Below are 18,308 nucleotides of genomic sequence, written 5' to 3'. Positions count from 1 at the left end.
ACTATTCCTACTCTGGGTAAGTGTTGCAGTAGGGAAAGTGCAGGATACTCTAGTAAGTGCAGATCAAAAGTATATTTACAATTATATAATTCTAAAATTGTGCACTATTCTGGGTAAGTGCTGCAATAGTGAAAATGCTGGATAGTCTAAAACTGTAAATTACTATTCCAACACCAGGTAAGTGCAACAGTATGGAAAGTGCTGGATAGTCAAGAAACATGTAAAATAATATTCCAACTCTGGGTAAGTGCAGCAGTAAGGAAAGTAAAGATCAAAAGTATATTACCAGTTATATAATTCTAAAATTGTGCATTATTTATATGTTTCTTCAATAAAAAAACATCTAAACTTTAAAGAAGTAAAAAGTCACTTTCTTCACAAGTTATAAGTCACACATTTATTACCATAAATTTCTTTTTAAAGGACACAACCCAGCAAGATCTTCAAAAAGATCAACTAAAACCGAAAACAAGATCAGAAACCCATCTCAGCAAAGAAAAGATCTAATTAGAAAAGTAAGTGAAAATCAATTTTCATTATACACATATGAATAAAGCATGAATACAAAGAAATGCTGGATAGTGTAAAGGTACTAATAACTATTCAAACTCCGGGTAAGTGCTGCAGTAGGGAAAGTGCAGGATAATCTAGAGGTGAAAATTACTATTCCAACTCCATGTAAGTGCAGCAGTAGGGAAAGTGCTGGAAAATCTAGAGGTGTAAATTACTAATCCAACTCCAGCTAAGTGCAACAGTAAGGAAAGTGCTGGATAGTCAAGAGGTGTAAATTACTATTCCAACTCCGGGTAAGTGCAGCAGTAGGGAAAGTGCTGGATAATCTACAGGTGTAAATTATTATTCCTACTCCGGGTATGTGCTGCAGTAGGGAAAGTCAGGATAGTGTAGAGATGTAAATTACTATTCCAACTCCGGGTAAGTGCAGCAGTAGGGAAAGTGCAGGAAAGTGTTGAGGTGTAAATTACTATTCCTACTCCAGTTAAGTGTTGCAGTAGGGAAAGTGCAGGATAGTCTAGAGGTGTAAATTACTATTCCAACTCCAGGTAAGTGCAACAGTAGGGAAAGTGCATCTAAACATCCAAACTTTAAAGAAGTAAAAAGTCACTTTCTACACAAGTTATAAGTCACACATTTATTACCATACATTTCTTTTTAAAGGACACAACCCAGGAAGATCTTCAAAAAGATCAACTAAAACCAAAAACAAGATCAGAAACCCATCTCAGCAAAGAAAACATCTAATTTGAAAAGTAAGTGAAAATCAATTTTTATTATACACATATGAATAAAGCATGAATACAAATAAATGCTGGATAGTGTAAAGGTACCAATAACTATTCCAACTCTGGATAAGTGCTGCAGTAGGGAAAGTGCAGGATAGTCTAGAGGTGTAAATTACTATTCCTACTCCAGTTAAGTGTTGCAGTAGGGAAAGTGCTGGATAGTCTTGAAGTGTAAATTACTATTCCAACTCCATGTAAGTGCAGCTGCATTGGAGAAAGTGCTGGAAAATCTAGAGGTGTAAATTACTATTCCAACTCCGGGTAAGTGCAACAGTAGGAAAAGTGCTGGAAAATCTAGAAGTGTAAAATACTATTCCAACTCTGGGTAAGTGCAGGAGTACGGAAAGTGCTGGATAATCTAGAGGTGTAAATTACTATTCCAACTCCGGGTAAGTGCAACAGTAAAGAAAGTGCTGGATAGTCAAGAGGTGTAAATTACTATTCCAACTCCGGGTAAGAGCAGCAGTAGGGAAATTGCTGGATAATCCACAGGTGTAAATTACTATTCCTACTTTGGGTAAGTGCTGCAGTAGGGAAAGTGCAGGATAATGTAGAGGTGTAAATTACTATTCCTACTCCTGGTAAGTGTTGCAGTAGGGAAAGTGCAGGATAGTCTAGAGGTGTAAAGCATGAATACAATTAAATGCTGGATAGTGTAAAGGTATTAATAATTCCAACTCCATGTAAGTGCAGCAGTAGGAAAAGTGCTGGAAAATCTAGAGGTGTAAATTACTAATCCAACTCCAGCTAAGTGCAACAGTAAGGAAAGTGCTGGATAGTCAAGAGGTGTAAATTACTATTCCAACTCCGGGTAAGTGCAGCAGTAGGGAAAGTGCTGGATAATCTACAGGTGTAAATTACTATTCCTACTCCGGGTAAGTGCTGCAGTAGGGAAAGTGCTGGATAGTCTAGAGGTGTAAATTACTATTCCAATTCCAGTTAATTGTAACAGTAGTGAAACTGCTGGATAGTCAAGAAACATGTAAAATAATATTCCAACTCCGGGTAAGTGCAGCAGTAGGGAAAGTGCTGGATAATCTACAGGTGTAAATTACTATTCCTACTCCGGGTAAGTGCTGCAGTAGGGAAAGTCAGGATAGTGTAGAGATGTAAATTACTATTCCAACTCCAGGTAAGTGTTGCAGTAGGGAAAGTGCAGGAAAGTGTCGAGGTGTAAATTACTATTCCTACTCCAGTTAAGTGTTGCAGTAGGGAAAGTGCAGGATAGTCTAGAGGTGTAAATTACTATTCCAACTCCAGGTTAGTGCAACAGTAGGGAAAGTGCATCTAAACATCTAAACTTTATAGAAGTAAAAAGTCACTTTCTTCACAAGTTATAAGTCACACATTTATTACCATACATTTCTTTTTAAAGGACACAACCCAGCAAGATCTTCAAAAAGATCAACTAAAACCAAAAACAAGATCAGAAACCCATCTCAGTAAAGAAAACATCTAATTAGAAAAGTAAGTGAAAATCAATTTTCATTATACACATATGAATAAAGCATGAATACAAATAAATGCTGGATAGTGTAAAGGTACTAATAACTATTCCAACTCTGGATAAGTGCTGCAGTAGGGAAAGTGCAGGATAGTCTAGAGGTGTAAATTACTATTCCTACTCCAGTTAAGTGTTGCAGTAGGGAAAGTGCTGGATAGTCTTGAAGTGTAAATTACTATTCCAACTCCATGTAAGTGCAGCTGCATTGGAGAAAGTGCTGGAAAATCTAGAGGTGTAAATTACTATTCCAACTCAGGGTAAGTGCAACAGTAGGAAAAGTGCTGGAAAATCTTGAAGTGTACATTACTATTCCAACTCTGGGTAAGTGCAGGAGTACGGAAAGTGCTGGATAATCTAGAGGTGTAAATTACTATTCCAACTCCGGGTAAGTGCAACAGTAAAGAAAGTGCTGGATAGTCAAGAAGTGTAAATTACTATTCCAACTCCGGGTAAGTGCAGCAGTAGGGAAATTGCTGGATAATCCACAGGTGTAAATTACTATTCCTACTTTGGGTAAGTGCTGCAGTAGGGAATGTGCAGGATAGTGTAGAGGTGTAAATTACTATTCCTTCTCCAGGTAAGTGTTGCAGTAGGGAAAGTGCAGGATAGTCTAGAGGTGTAAATTACTATTCCAACTCCAGGTAAGTGCAACAGTAGGGAAAGTGCTGGATAGTCAAGAAACATGTAAAATAATATTCCAACTCCTGGTAAGTGCTGCAGTAGAGAAAGTGCTGCATAGAGTAAAGATATTATTTACTATTCCAACTCTAGGTAAGTGCTATAGATATGAAAGTACAGAATAATATAGAGTTATACAATAATAATAGTGGTGCAATAGGAAAAGTACATACAAATCGAAAGAATAAACTTTTATATTCACAAACTTAATATTTTTTTTTCTCTTTTCAGAAAATGTCTACACATCCAACAGCAAAATATATCTCTTCCAGGAAAGGAAACCAATTACTTAATCACGCAGGTTACATTTATTGTAAGGATAGGTTAACTTATCCACAGATTCATTGGAGATGCGTGCAATACCATACAACTCGTTGCAGCGGCAGAGCGGTTACGGTCAATGATATTATTGTAAGAACAACCGACCATAACCACTCTGCCTCTGCAATGGAAGTTGATGTTAGAGAAACAGTTAATGAAATGAAAGCTATTGCAAGCACCTCCAATGAATCCACAGGATCTATTTTGAGACAGGTTGCACAACATGTTATGTTATGTTATGTTATTTATTATTTGTTAAGCGCGCATACGCCCAAGGGCTTCTTGGCGCTGGTGAGAGAGTCAAACATAACAATACATAAAAAAGATACAATCACTGTTTACAATAAGCCTGGGAAAAAAGAAAAGTTTTAAATGCCTTCCTAAAAGCAAGGAGGTCCTTGCTATGTCGCAGAGTAAAAGGGAGGGAATTCCACAATGAAGCGGCTAAAAATTGAAAACTGCTGCCTCCCTGACGTTTCTTTTTGAAACGGGGGACCTCAAGTAGGTCTTTGTGGATTGATCTCAAACTGCGCGAAGGTATATATTTGCGCAGTAGTAATCTAAGGAACATGGGACCCTTACCCTCCAGAGCCTTGAACACAATGCAGCCCACCTTGAATGTGGCTCTCTGTTCCACAGGCAGCCAGTGCAGGGTCTCTAGTCCGTGTCTAATTGATTCCCACTTAGGGACTTTGCAAATAAGTCTCGCAGCTTGATTTTGCAAGTATTGCAATCTTTTAAGTTGGCCAATAGGCGCCCCCAGATAGAGGCCGTTTGAGAAATCAATGTGGGACAGGACTAGAGCACTAACTGTCTGAATTAAGGCCAGACCTGTAAGAAGATGTGCTATTTTCTTGATCTTCCTCAGTTGAAAAAACCCCGAGGAGACCACAGTTCCGACTTGACTTACCAAGGTAAGATCCTCACTAAGAGTCACTCCCAAACTTTTTACTGTACGGGATTTTTTGGGGGGCGAGCCCATGTCCGACGGCCAAAAGCTAGGACTCCAGCTGATCTCACTCTTCCCAGGAACATGTCCCTACTCATGTTGCTAGTAATATTCCAACTATTCATAATTTGCGTAGAATTATACAACGTCAAAAGCAGGCAAGTAATACTCAAGTAAATACGCCACATAGCTATTCTGATATCAATATTCCTCACGAACTTACAATTTCTTTTGCTAATGAACCTTTCCTTCTGCATGATAATGAAAACCCTCTAAAGCGTATTTTAATTTTTAGTACTCCACGTAACCTTGTAAAGCTTGAAACTAGTGAAATTTGGATGATGGATGGGACGTTTAAAAGCACGCCCCATCCATTCACTCAAATTTATACTATACACGCAAAAATTAACAGCAGTGTAATACCCCTAGTGTATAGTTTGCTGCCTGATAAGACTTCTGCAACTTACACAGAATTTTTAACTGTGATTAAATCAAAAACTAACCAAAGCCCTAGGAAAATAATAATGGATTTTGAATTGAGCATGATCAATGTGATCACCAAAATGTACACGGATACCCAAATTCAAGGGTGTTTTTTCCACTTTTCCCAGGCATTCTGGCGTAAATTACAGAAAACACCCTTAGTTACAGAATACTCAACAGACAGCAAACTTCAAGTAGAATTAAAAAAATTAACAGCTCTTTGTTTTGTCCCTCCCGAAAGTGTAGACGAGTACTACACTGCCATTACAGAATCTGAATATTATTTAACAAACGAATATAAATTGGCACCAATTCTAAATTATATGGAAGACACATGGATTGGACACCTAGGCAGATCGGGTCGCAGGAGGAAGCCACGTTTCCATGTGGAGTGGTGGAACTGTTATTCGAGTTGCCTACAGGGAGAGGCTAAAACAAATAATGCCATTGAGGGATGGCATAACTCCTTCAATCATTTAATTGGAAAACCCCACCCAAATTTCTATTCATTTCTTGAAACTTTGAAGAAGGAGCAAAGCTTTCAAGAAATGAGACTATCACAAACTCTCACAGGTAGTCTAAACTCACGGATTACTCAAAGAACTAAGGAAATGTCAGAACGACTATTGGGACTTTTACAACAGTTTTCGTTGTGTGTGGCTCTAGATTACCTTGAGAATCTTGCTAACATCCTTTCTTTTTAAACACTTATTCACATTACTTTCCTGCTTTTATCTAAATTTACTCTCTTTCTAATTTAAATTGGAAATAAACATTTTTACTAAAAAAAAAATTTAATTTGATGTTGGGTCACCTTTTTTTGAATTTAAGTCATTTTTTAAATTCAATTGTGTAATCATCCCCTTACATGAAAGAAATATTTTTTTACTTTTTTTAATAAAACATTTTTTAAAATTGCAAAAAAAATATTTGCTACCCCAATTTTGTGACATTATTACTAATTATTTCGACATTACTTAGCATATGTAAAAAATGCATTTTTAAAAACTTTCAGAAGTCTTCTTTCAAAACTAAACCATACAATTGTTGATAAAACTATGTATTTAAGCAAAATATTGATATTTCCATGAAATTACCAATAAGTGCTAAATCTTGTTTAATATTGTTCATAAATATTTTTTCAAAAATCTTCTATATTGGTTAAAAAAGTTTTTTTAATTTGTGGACTAATCAAGCCATTTTTTAAATCCAAAAACTATAGACACTAAAATACATCATACATATATTAATCTCCTTTTTTTTCTTCAAAAAGTGAAACACAATCTGGCCTTGTCAATGTTAAAAACCAATCTAACCTGTTTTTCTTAATCCAAATATAGTAACTCCAACAAAAAGAACATAAGTTACTTACCTGTAAACTGTGGTTCTCCAGTATTGGTGTCTTTCATAGATTCACATGCTTGAATATTCCCCGTCGTCGAAGTGGGAGTCCCACGGTACATAAAATAGCAGTAATATATGCATGTATATATGAGAAATATTATAAATAAAATCTACATACATATAATGCAATAAAAATGTAAACTTAAAAAGTACCATAGAACAGAATAGGCCCATTGAAAAGCCCAAGGGAGAATTCACTTTAGTAACTTATAGGAGTCATTATGTGTTGGTCCACATTCCAGCCAATCAGGCTGTAGCCTCCTCTAGAACCTTCTCCTCAGAAGCCCAAGTCCTCAGATTTTCGTAGCACAAGTAAGTATAAATGCTTGAGGAGAAGAGAGCCTCTGAGGGGAGGATGGGAGGGTCGCATGTGAATCTATGAAAGACACCAATACTGGAGAACCACAGTTTACAGGTAAGTAACTTATGTTCTTCTCCAGTATTAGGGGTGTCTTTCATAGATTCACATGCTTGAATAAGAATAGAAAGCAGTAAAACATACATTAGTCATAAAGGAAGATACAAATTAAGTTTAGGCATAACTTATCACTTAATAAGCAATAAAAAACCAAAACATGACAATACCTTTATGACTGGAGGCGGGTAGCAACAGAGGCTCACCTTTATCGGAAAAGATTCCGCAGCACCGCTTGACCCACTGCCGCATCCGCGGCATCTGTTGATTGCAGGCAGTAGTGCTTCGTGAAAGTATGGCTGCTGGACCAAGTAGCAGCTCTGCAGATTTGTCTTAGAGGTACCCCCGCAAAGAGGGCAGCAGAAGTTGACACAGCTCTCGTGGAATGAGCTCGAGCAGGAGCAGGAAGGGGCTTGCCAGCCCGTTGATGACAATAGGATATGGCAGACGATATCCATCTGGTGATAGTCTGTTTAGTTACGGGTTGTCCTTTGCATACTGGGCCATATGCAACAGACAATTGATCAGACTTTCTGAAGGCAGCTGTGCGTTGAATGTAAAATTTAAGACAGCGCTTCACATCCAGAGTGTGTAAGGAGCGCTCCGCTGCAGATTGAGGTGCAGGGAAGAAAGTCTTAAGAACAATAGGTTCATTGAGATGAAAGTAACTGGGAACCTTAGGAATAAAACTGGGATTTGTTCTCAAGGTAACAGCCTCGTTGGAAAATTGCAAAAACGGTGGCTGTATAGTAAAGGCTTGAATGTCGCTGACGCGTCTAGAAGAGGTCAGAGCAAGTAACAGAGCCACTTTCCACGTGAGGAACTTCAGATTGGAAGAATGGATGGGCTCGAATGGAGGCAAAAGCAGCTGAGACAAAACTAGGTTGAGTCGCCATGAAGGTGGGGGCCGACGGATTGGAGGGAACATCCTAAAAAGGCCCTTGAAGAACTGTCTTATGATCCTGGAAGAGTACAAAGATGTTATGCAATCATGACGGAAACGAGAGATAGCCAGAAAAACCTTAAGGGTGGAGTGAGATAGTCCTGATTTTGCTAGCGACAAAAAGAATGGCAAAATTTGTTCTGGCTGAGCCCGCATGGGATCTAGTGATCTAGTGGAACACCAAGCGCAGAAACGCTTCCATTTCAGCTGGTAAGTTTTGACAGTAGATTGTGCTCGAGCATTTGCTAGCACTGTCCTACAATCTTTGTCGATATTCATGTGTGCAAATTCATTGTACTCAGGTTCCAAGCATGAAGTTTAAGGTATGCTGGATCCGGATGGCATATTTGACCTTGATGCATTGTGAGAAGATGTGGCAGAGGATGCAACCGTGTCGGTTGTGTCAGAGAGAATAGGAGGAGATCTGAGAACCAAGGACGTCTCGGCCATTTGGGTGCGATCAGGATTATTCTACATGGTTGGAATCTCATTCTGTGTAACAGACGAGGAATGAGCGGCAGAGGAGGGAATGCATAACTGAAGGCGTTCGACCAATTTATTGAAAAGGCATTCCCACTCGACTCCTTGTGTGGATGCCGGCTCGCAAACCTTAGACATTTCCTGTTGAGAACAGTTGCAAAGAGATCCAACTGCGGTCGGCCCCACTGTCGGAAGATGTAATCCAACGTTGGTTGGTGGAGTTCCCATTCGTGGTTGTCCGAGAGGGCTCTGCTGAGCGCGTCCGCCAGCACATTGGCCACACCTGGTACATGGATAGCTTGGAGATGTATTTGACGTTGGAGAGCCCAGTCCCATATTTCCTGTGCCAGCTGTGATAGCACGAGAGATCTTGTGCCGCCCTGTTTGTTGATGTAGTGCATGCTGGTGGTATTGTCTGTCTTCACCAACAATGTCTGTCCCTGCACTACTCTTTGAAAGGACTTCAAGGCCAAGAAAATCGCCAGTAGTTCTAAGCGATTTATGTGCCAAGTGCGCTGAGACGCCGTCCACTTGCCTCTCACGGACATTCCGTCGAGATGAGCACCCCAACCTTCTAGGGAGGCGTCTGTCGTCAGTGTCAGTGTTGGTTGTTCGTCCTTGAATGAACGACCTGTTGCTATGTTTGGAGGATGAGCCCACCACTCCAAAGCTCTTTGTATGCGGGGCGTCAGATGGATCTTGTCCTCGAACGACCCTGATACCTGCTTCCACTGGCTGTCGAGTTCTTCTTGAAGGACTCTCATGTGCAGTCTGCAGTTGGGAATCAGTTGAATGCACGAGGAAGCCATGCCGAGGAATGATTTGTACATCCGGACAGAAACGTACTGCCTTGACTGTAGGAACTGAACTTTCTGCAACATTCGGCTCTGACGTTCCTGTGAAACGAACACTTGCCCTAGCCGAGAATCGAGCGAGGCTCCTAGAAAATCTCGTTGAGAAGGGCGAAAGTGTGACTTTAGGCAATTGATGGAGAAACCTAACATTTCGAACAGGGATATGCAGACTTGTGTATGTTCTTGTGTCAGTTGGAAAGTCCTGGCTTTTATGAGGCAGTCGTCCAGATACGGATAAAACTGGATGCTCTGTAAGCGCAGGTAAGCGGCCACCGGGGCTAGGATCTTGGTAAATACCCTCGGTGCCGATCGAAGGCCGAATGGAAGGACCTTGAATTGATAATGAAATTGGCCGACTGTAAAACGAAGGTATTTCCTGTGCCTGGTGTGAATAGGCACATGGAAATATGCATCTTGAAGGTCTATTGTCGAAAAGAACTCTCCTGGAATGAGGAAATTCAAGATTTGAAGCAGGGTTAGCATCTGAAAAGTCTTTGACGCGATGAACTTGTTTAGAGCCCTCAGATCCAAGATGGGGCGCCACTCTCCTGATTTTTTCTTTACTAGAAAGAAACGGGAGTAGAATCCCTTGCCGCGTTGACATTGCGGTACCAATTCTATGGCTCCTTTCCTGATCAGAAGCTGCACTTGGGCCAACAGTTCCTTGAAATGGGGAGAAGGTGGGCCCGAAGGCGGGCGAGCGGGGGGAAATTTCGTAAATTCCAGGGTGTGTCCTTTTGAAACTACATCCAAGACCATCGGTCGTTGGTGATGTTCGACCAATTGCAGAAGAATTTCGAGATTGGACCTCCAAGATGCACAATCCTCTCACTGTTTTTTGCTGGTGTTCGCACCACCTCTGTAGTTGGACTTCCGCTGGTAAGGTCTGGAAGTGGATGAACGATTTTGGGACTGATAGGATCCTCTTTGTCTGTTGTCGTAAGTGTATCCTCGATATTGGCCCGTGCCTCGAAAAGTAGAGGTTCCTCCTCCTCTACCACGTGCCCCACGAAATGACCTCTTTCTGTATTGTGACGTAAATAATTAATTTACTCTCTGAATTTCTATGCAGGTAAGTACTTAATCAATAATAACTCAGATCGGATGAAAAAAGACAGAGTCCGTGGTGTGAGAGTTCTAAGGGGTTTTATTCCTTAACAAGGAATGGTCATGGCCAAGATATCATGTTCTGACCACCACACAGGGTGTCAGAAGGGATAGAGCGCTACCCTTTATTAACAGTACATAGCTTATATACTTATTTCATTCCATAAGTAACAGTGCAAGAGGCGTAACAGCTGAGAGAAGACAAGATAACAGTATTACACGTGGTACATGTACGTAATCAAGAGGCGTGAACTAGAGGTGTGTTCTGGAAACGTCACTGATAGGTGTCACAAAGGGGTGGCACTAACAGAAAATGTGGCAATGTCAGCAGAAATCGAAAGCTTGGATGCGTGCGCAGCTGGATGACGTGTAACTGGAGGGGTGCAGGGGACTTGACATTTACACTGACGGAAAGAGACAGAAGTCTGGCATGTCAGATCAACTTGTGCTTCTATCATATCTGATATCTGATGTTTAGGAACTAAGCTATCGGGGCAGAAAGGTCTCTAGGGCAGAAGCTATTCTATACTTACTGTGAGTGTGTGTATAAGCGCCTGAGTGTCTGTATGAGAAGCGTGGGGCATGGGGCCTTCCATGGAAAGCATGGCAACAGAAGCTATGAATTACTTGCATAGAGACAGGTCGGCCCTTTAGCCTCGCAGCTGAGGAAGGATGTTTACTGAAGCTAGCAGGCTGGAATGTATTTTCGGGGAGGGAAACAGATAACTCGAAGGTTATAGTCAATCTTGGCAGGCAGCAGGCTGAGCTGAGCACGGAGGGCCGCGCTAGAAGTAAGTCAGAGTTCACGGGTACGGGGGCTGCCTGGGCAGAGATTCCTCGGAGTCAGAAGCCAGAAGAGAGGCTCGGTGGCAGGGATTCAGGGCCTACTTCAGCCAGGGCTGAAAAACGTAGGAGTACACTACAAAAAGACGTTGGCATAGCATATTTAGGAACGGATCATTCAACCCATTCATGGTGGGTCTGAAAGAGGACATGTTAACGGTGGACGCAAATGTATTTGCGTCTTCATAGCTGACACAGGAGGGAAGTTACATGCACTTTAACTCGTACATGGAGTCGGTGGGGTACTCGCTAGGGAACACAACTTGACCAAAAAATTTATATTACCTCAATTGAAGAGTTGTTAAGGACTTCGCTGTGTCCGTGTCCTTTTTGATGAGTTCCAAAGCATCATCAACGTGCTTACCGAACAGAGACTCGCCATCGTAGGGCAAATCAAGCACTCTGGATTGAACTTCCGGACGGAAGGTTGTTGACTTCAGCCAGCCTTGGCGACGCAAAACTGCAGCATCCGCCAATTGTCGGAAGCCAGTAGAGGCTATGTCGACGGCACAGTCGATTATTTCCGTTGAAATCTTTTCTCCCTCGAGAATGATGGCCTGTGCTTCATCCCGGATGGAGTCGGGCATTTGGGGGAGTAGACCAGCGATCTCGGACCACATTTGACGGTCGTATCGACCCAGAATGGCTAAGGCGTTGGAAGCTCTTACCGTTGTCGCTGCCATTGTGGTAAATTTCTTACCAATTGAGTCCAATTTACGGCCATCCTGATCCGGGGGGGAAGTCAGGGGTATGGCTGGATTTCGAGTCCGTTTTTGTGCCACCTGAGTGATCACGGAGTCTGCTTTAGGCTGTGAAACTAAGCAGGCCGGGGAAGTAGGCGGCGCTTTATATTTTTTGTCCAGTCTAGGCAGAACGGCTGGAATGGAGTTAGGACGTTCCATTAACTTTAGACCCTCTTCCCATATGTGGTCAATGATAGGGATGGTATGAGTTTGACATTGAGGCAAGTCTTTAAAGTCATACAAAAAACATTCCGCTTGTTGCGTTTCCAACGTTAAGTGGAACCTCTTTGCTGCACGAACCATAAGGCTGTGGAAACTCGCGATATCCACTGGTGGCGAAGTTCTTGGTGATGTTGGTGGAGTAGAGGGTGTCTGTGCCCTATAATTGTCCCAATCCTGCATTTCCTCATCATCAGTGTCATTATCTCCAGTGTTTTGTGGAGTTTGACCCTCATTATCTGTATCAGGAGCAGCACCTAAAGGAGACGTAGGAGCAACAGTCGCTTGAGCTCGAGGCCTAGGTGCTGGAGACTGTGGTTGAGGCACTGGAGATGGAGGGTGTGGAGCTGGAGGCTGGGACCGCTGCACTTGGGGTGCTGGGGAAGGCGGCAGCGATGGTGGAAATCTACGATTGTAGTCATCCAGCATATGTTGCAGGTTTTTCACCATAGACATAGGAATCTGTGTAAAGCGTTCGTAATTTGGTTGTTGTGAGCTATCCAATGGAAAAAGGACATTCCCATCTTTGACGGTATTATCCGCATACCCATCCTCATCGCTGTAGTCCTGACACTTTATGTGTAATTCCGATGGACTGGTTGCTGGTTGATAAAGTTGATCCAATTCTGAATCATTTCCAGATTCCTCTGCTCCAGATTGAAATAATTTCTCCGGAGGTTGAGATCCACTCCTAATAGGACTTAACTGTATAAGTGGGACAGACTTGAGGGACGAAGTAGAAACCACCTTGAAGGTGGTAGTAGATTGTAGAGGTTGTTGTGTCGTCAACGAGCCCGTCGACGAGAGTTGTATAGCTTTAACACCCTCTAGTTTTTTTTTCGTTGGCGCCGCTGCATCCGGCGTAGGAATTTTATTTTTGGTAGACGATGATTTTTTGGTCGTCGACGAGGCCGTCGACGAGGCCGTCGACGAAATTGCAGTCTTTGCCGTCGACGAGGAGGTCGTCGGCGGAGCAGCCGTCGACGGGGGGTTCATCGTCTGCGTCGATGGTATCGTCGACGGGGTTGTCGTCGACGAGGATCCGGTCGTCGACGATGATGCCTTGGTCTTCGTCGACGGGAGAGCCGTCGACGGTGGGTGCGTCGACGATGGTTTCTTCGTCGACGGTTTGATTGACGAGATCATAATAATGGATGAGATGGGTCTCACCTCCTGGCTGCTCGTCGACGAGATGATCATCGTCGTGGCAGAACTAGTCGACATGGAAGAAGTAGTCGTCGACGTTGAAATTGCCAAAACAGACTTCGTAGACGCTGAAGACGTCGACGGACGCGTCGACGAGCCCGTCGACGAGCCAATGCCCATTTTAGAAATGGAGGGCTTGGTCTTGGGTCGAGACGCCAGAGAACCAGGTCCCGTAGGCGCGCCCTGAAGCAAGTCTTGTGAGGAGACATCCTTGGAAGATCCCAACTTTTTACTCTTCTTAAGAAAAGGAGAGGGGACTTCAGTCTCAGACCCACGCTTCTGAGAGGTTTTCGAAAAACCAGATGACATACTCTCAACATCGGAAACGATGTTATCAGATGATTTCAACTTCTGTAGCCACAGAAGGAGACGAGCCTCTCTGTCCCTCAAAGTCTTAGGAGGAAATTTGCGACAGAGTCTGCAGGTAGAGACAACATGGTCCGGATAAAGACAGTAAATACACTTACTGTGTGGATCCTCATGAAAAAGGCGAAGTTTCCCACAGGATGGACAAGCCTTGAACAGAGTTTTCTTTGAAGAAGACATTTTGAAGAGAAATATGAAGAAACTTGAAAGAAACTGAGCAGAGCTCAGGGAGACTCCCTTCACACGACGTGCGGTAGAAAATCTGAGGACTTGGGCTTCTGAGGAGAAGATTCTAGAGGAGGCTACAGCCTGATTGGCTGGAATGTGGACCAACACATAATGACTCCTATAAGTTACTAAAGTGAATTCTCCCTTGGGCTTTTCAATGGGCCTATTCTGTTCTATGGTACTTTTTAAGTTTACATTTTTATTGCATTATATGTATGTAGATTTTATTTATAATATTTCTCATATATACATGCATATATTGCTGCTATTTTATGTACCGTGGGACTCCCACTTCGACGACGGGGAATATTCAAGCATGTGAATCTATGAAAGACACCCCTAATACTGGAGAACCATAAATATACGCTTCACCTTATTTTTATAATAACCGTGAACATTAATTCTGCCGTAAAATGTAATAAACCAAAAAGAAATAAATTAGGAATCTTTTGCTTAAAATTTAACAGTTGAAAGACCAAGCAGAATTATAATTAAAATTATTATTTTAAAAAAGAATGGCAAACAATATAACCAATCATAATATCATTTTTCGCAAATATTCCTAAACTTTGAATCTCCAACAAAGACATATTTTTTTCCAAAAAGCACGAATAAAACATTGGAAATATCACTGTTTACATTCGTATAATGTTTTATCAACAATTACGTAAAACTAACTTTCTCAAACATCTTTTTTCAAAACTTTATTTTCACTCGAAAATGCATTTTAACACATTGCATACAAAATTATATTTATTGTATAATAAATACATTATAAAACACTTTTACATCATTTAATACAACTGATTATTTCATTAATCTAATTACCGATCTTCCCCCCGCCCTCCGACCCAACATAGGCATATTCTAAAAATACGAGTAGTGACATGTTGTTTTAATTACATTTTTTCAATTCGAGCAACCTCAACTTAACTTATCCTTACAATAAATGATAATCTTTGTTTCTTTTACAATATTATTTAATATTTAAGTGGTTTCCTACCTGAATGTAGATCAGCGTCCTGCTGCTTCCTGCTGCTTCCTGCTCCGGTACTGCACAAAATGGCCGATGACGCTCGCGTAAACGTAATGACGTCAGGATATGCTGCTACAATAAACAAAGGACTACTGTAGATTTATATTTAATACTTATTTTTGAATAAAGTTATTTTTTATATAGATTTTCATGTAAATTAAAAATGTTCAAAAATATACATTAAATTTCAAGAAAACAGAAGTTTATTTTAATATAATTCTTGAATTATAAAATAAAAATTCAACATACTAAAACACTGTTTGTTCGTTTTTATTAAATTAATGCATTGTATATTATCATAACAAATTTTATGTAAAAATTCTACTTTCTTTTCTTACCTGTTTTCTTCTTTCTTTTCCGTAATTTTCTGTTTCTTTCCTTTACTTTACTTTGCTTTAATTCCGGACCGCTATACCTATATCAAGGTATCATGAAAATAAATGAAGGACAAATGTATCCATTGAAAACAATGTTAAACCGTGGGAACCATAATATAATAATACGTTTTTCAAAAATATATTCTTTTAAATACATTTCTAATTATAAACTTATTAAATATTAAACTGTTTCTTTAATACCCAATATAATTTTTCTAAATATAATCTATTTTCTTTTAAATGAAAATTATTTTTTATTATTAAAATTCTTTAATACCCAAATTAATACTCAAATTAATTATAAAAACAATAAATTTGGTTAATAATTTTTTACATATTTAAATTAGTTCTATAATACCCAAATTAATACTCAAATTAATTATAAAAACAATATATTTATTAATTAATTTTTACATATTTAAATTAGTTCTATAATACCAAATTAATACTCAAATTAATTATAAAACAATAAATGTATTATTTAATTTTTACATATTTAAATTAGTTCTATAATACCCAAATTAATACTCAAATTAATTATAAAAACAATATATTTATAAATTAATTTTTACATGTTTAAATTAGTTCTATAATACCCAAAGTATTACTCAAATTAATTATTATTATTATTATTAACTTAATAAAATAAAACTCTAATAAATAAAAACAATACATTTATAAATTAATTTTTACATATTTAAATTAGTTCTATAATACCCAAATTATTACTCAAATTAATTATTATTATTAACTTAATAAAATAAAACTCTAATAAATAAAAACAATACATTTATTAATTAATTTTTACATATTTAAATTAATTCTATAATACCCAAATTAATACTCAAATTATTTAAAAAAAAATGTATTAATTAATTTTTACATAGTTAAATTAGTTCAATAATACTCAAATTAATACTCAAATTAATTATAAAAACAATAAATGTATAAATTAATTTTTACATATTTAAATTAGTTCTATAATACCCAAATTAATACTCAAATAAATTTTTATTAATAATATTTTATATTGTACATAACTATATTTATACACAATTAACAATTACCATATTAATTACTAATAACAAAAATAATTATAAATACTCAAATTAATTATATTTTAAATAAATAATACTACATAAAAACATTAATAACCATATTAATTACTAATAAAAAAATAATAATAATAAATAAAAAAATATAATACAAAAACAAAAACCCAATAATACCCTTCATTAACTATATCAATAAAATACATACATATCATACAAAATGCGTTGTAAAAGTACCTGCGTTGTAACAGTATCAGTTGTAAATGTATGCGTTGTAGTAGTATCTGCGTTGTAAAAGATGCGTTGTAACAGTATTGTGTTGTAAAAAATGCGTTGTAACAGTCCGTCTGGGGGATGGGTTGTTATATCAGGGTGATAGGTTGTTTGTTCCACCCGAGTTGAGACTGAAGGTGGTGGAGTGGTGTCACTCCTCCTCCTCGGTCGCACATCCCGGAATGGGTAAGACGAAGGAGTTGTGCTTGAGGTGGTTTTGGTGGGAGACTGTGGCACAGGATATTCAGAGGTATGTGACAGCTTGTCCTGTTTGTGCCATCAATAAGCCCTCACATAGTAAGCCCTCTGGTATATTGCAGCCATTGACGGTACCCCCTTCCCCTTGGCATACCATCAGTATGGATTTTGTCACGGACCTTCCTTTGGTGTCCGGATTCACAGCCATTCTTGTGGTAGTGGACTTGTTCACCAAAATGGCCCACTTCATACCACTTAAGAAGATTCCCACAGCTAAGGAAATGGCCTTGGAGTTTATGACTTCGATCGTAAGGTTACATGGGTTACCTACAGCAGTCATCTCAGATAGGGTAGCGCAATTTGTGTCCCATTTCTGGACGGAGCTCTGTCTGGTGCTCAAGATGGATATACGATTGTCATCTGCGTATCATCCCCAGTCAGACGGGCAGACAGAGCGCACCAACCAGACAATGGAACAATACCTGAGGTGCTTGATTACGTCCCTGTCGTGTGATTGGGTGATGGCATTACCCATAGCAGAATTCGCTTATAATAACAGTATACACACAGCCCTGGGAATGACACCATTCTTTTGTTCTATGGGATACCATCTTAGAGCCCTAGCTATCCAACCCACTGGGCACATGCCAGCCATTGACGAAGTGTGTAAACGATTGGGTGACATCTGGGAAGTGGCTAGGGGCAGGTTACAGGAAGCCAAGGCGGCTATGAAGGTACAGGCGGATCGCCATAGGGTCTCGGCCCCTGGTTATAAGGTGGGCGATCAAGTATGGTTGGTTTCACGTAATCTGAGACTACAGGGGTCACGCAAACTACAGCCCCGGTATGTAGGCCCTTTTCCGGTTGTACAGGTAGTCAACCCTGTGGCGATGAAGCTGTTATTGCCATCGGACTATAAGATCCATCCAGTATTCCACACCTCATTGCTGAAGCCCTTTGTTCCGTCAGATCAGGTCTTGCCCCCTCCCGCCCCGGTAGTGGTGGATGGGGAAGAGGAGTTCGAAGTTCAGGCCATTCTTGATTCTAGGCGACGGAGGGGTAGGTTGTATTACCTGGTAGATTGGAAGGGTTATGCCCCGGAAGATAGGACATGGGAACCAGCTGGAGGGGTGCATGCGCCCCGTTTGGTGAGGTTGTTCCATAGACAACATCCCCGGAAGCCTAGACCTGTGGGGAGGATCATTGGGGGGGGGGGTACTGTTAGGATTTGGTCCCCAGTCCTCTTTTGATGACCATAGTTTTCACCATCACATGACACGCCAGCTGTATAAAAGGGAGTCCTACCATAGTGTCGTTGCTTGTTATTG

The sequence above is a fragment of the Lissotriton vulgaris genome, chromosome 12 (assembly GCF_964263255.1).
Source record: "Lissotriton vulgaris chromosome 12, aLisVul1.2, whole genome shotgun sequence".
Classification (NCBI taxonomy): Eukaryota; Metazoa; Chordata; class Amphibia; order Caudata; family Salamandridae; genus Lissotriton; species Lissotriton vulgaris.
The sequence above is the reverse complement of the archived record's forward strand: the minus strand, read 5'-3'. Positions refer to the sequence as shown.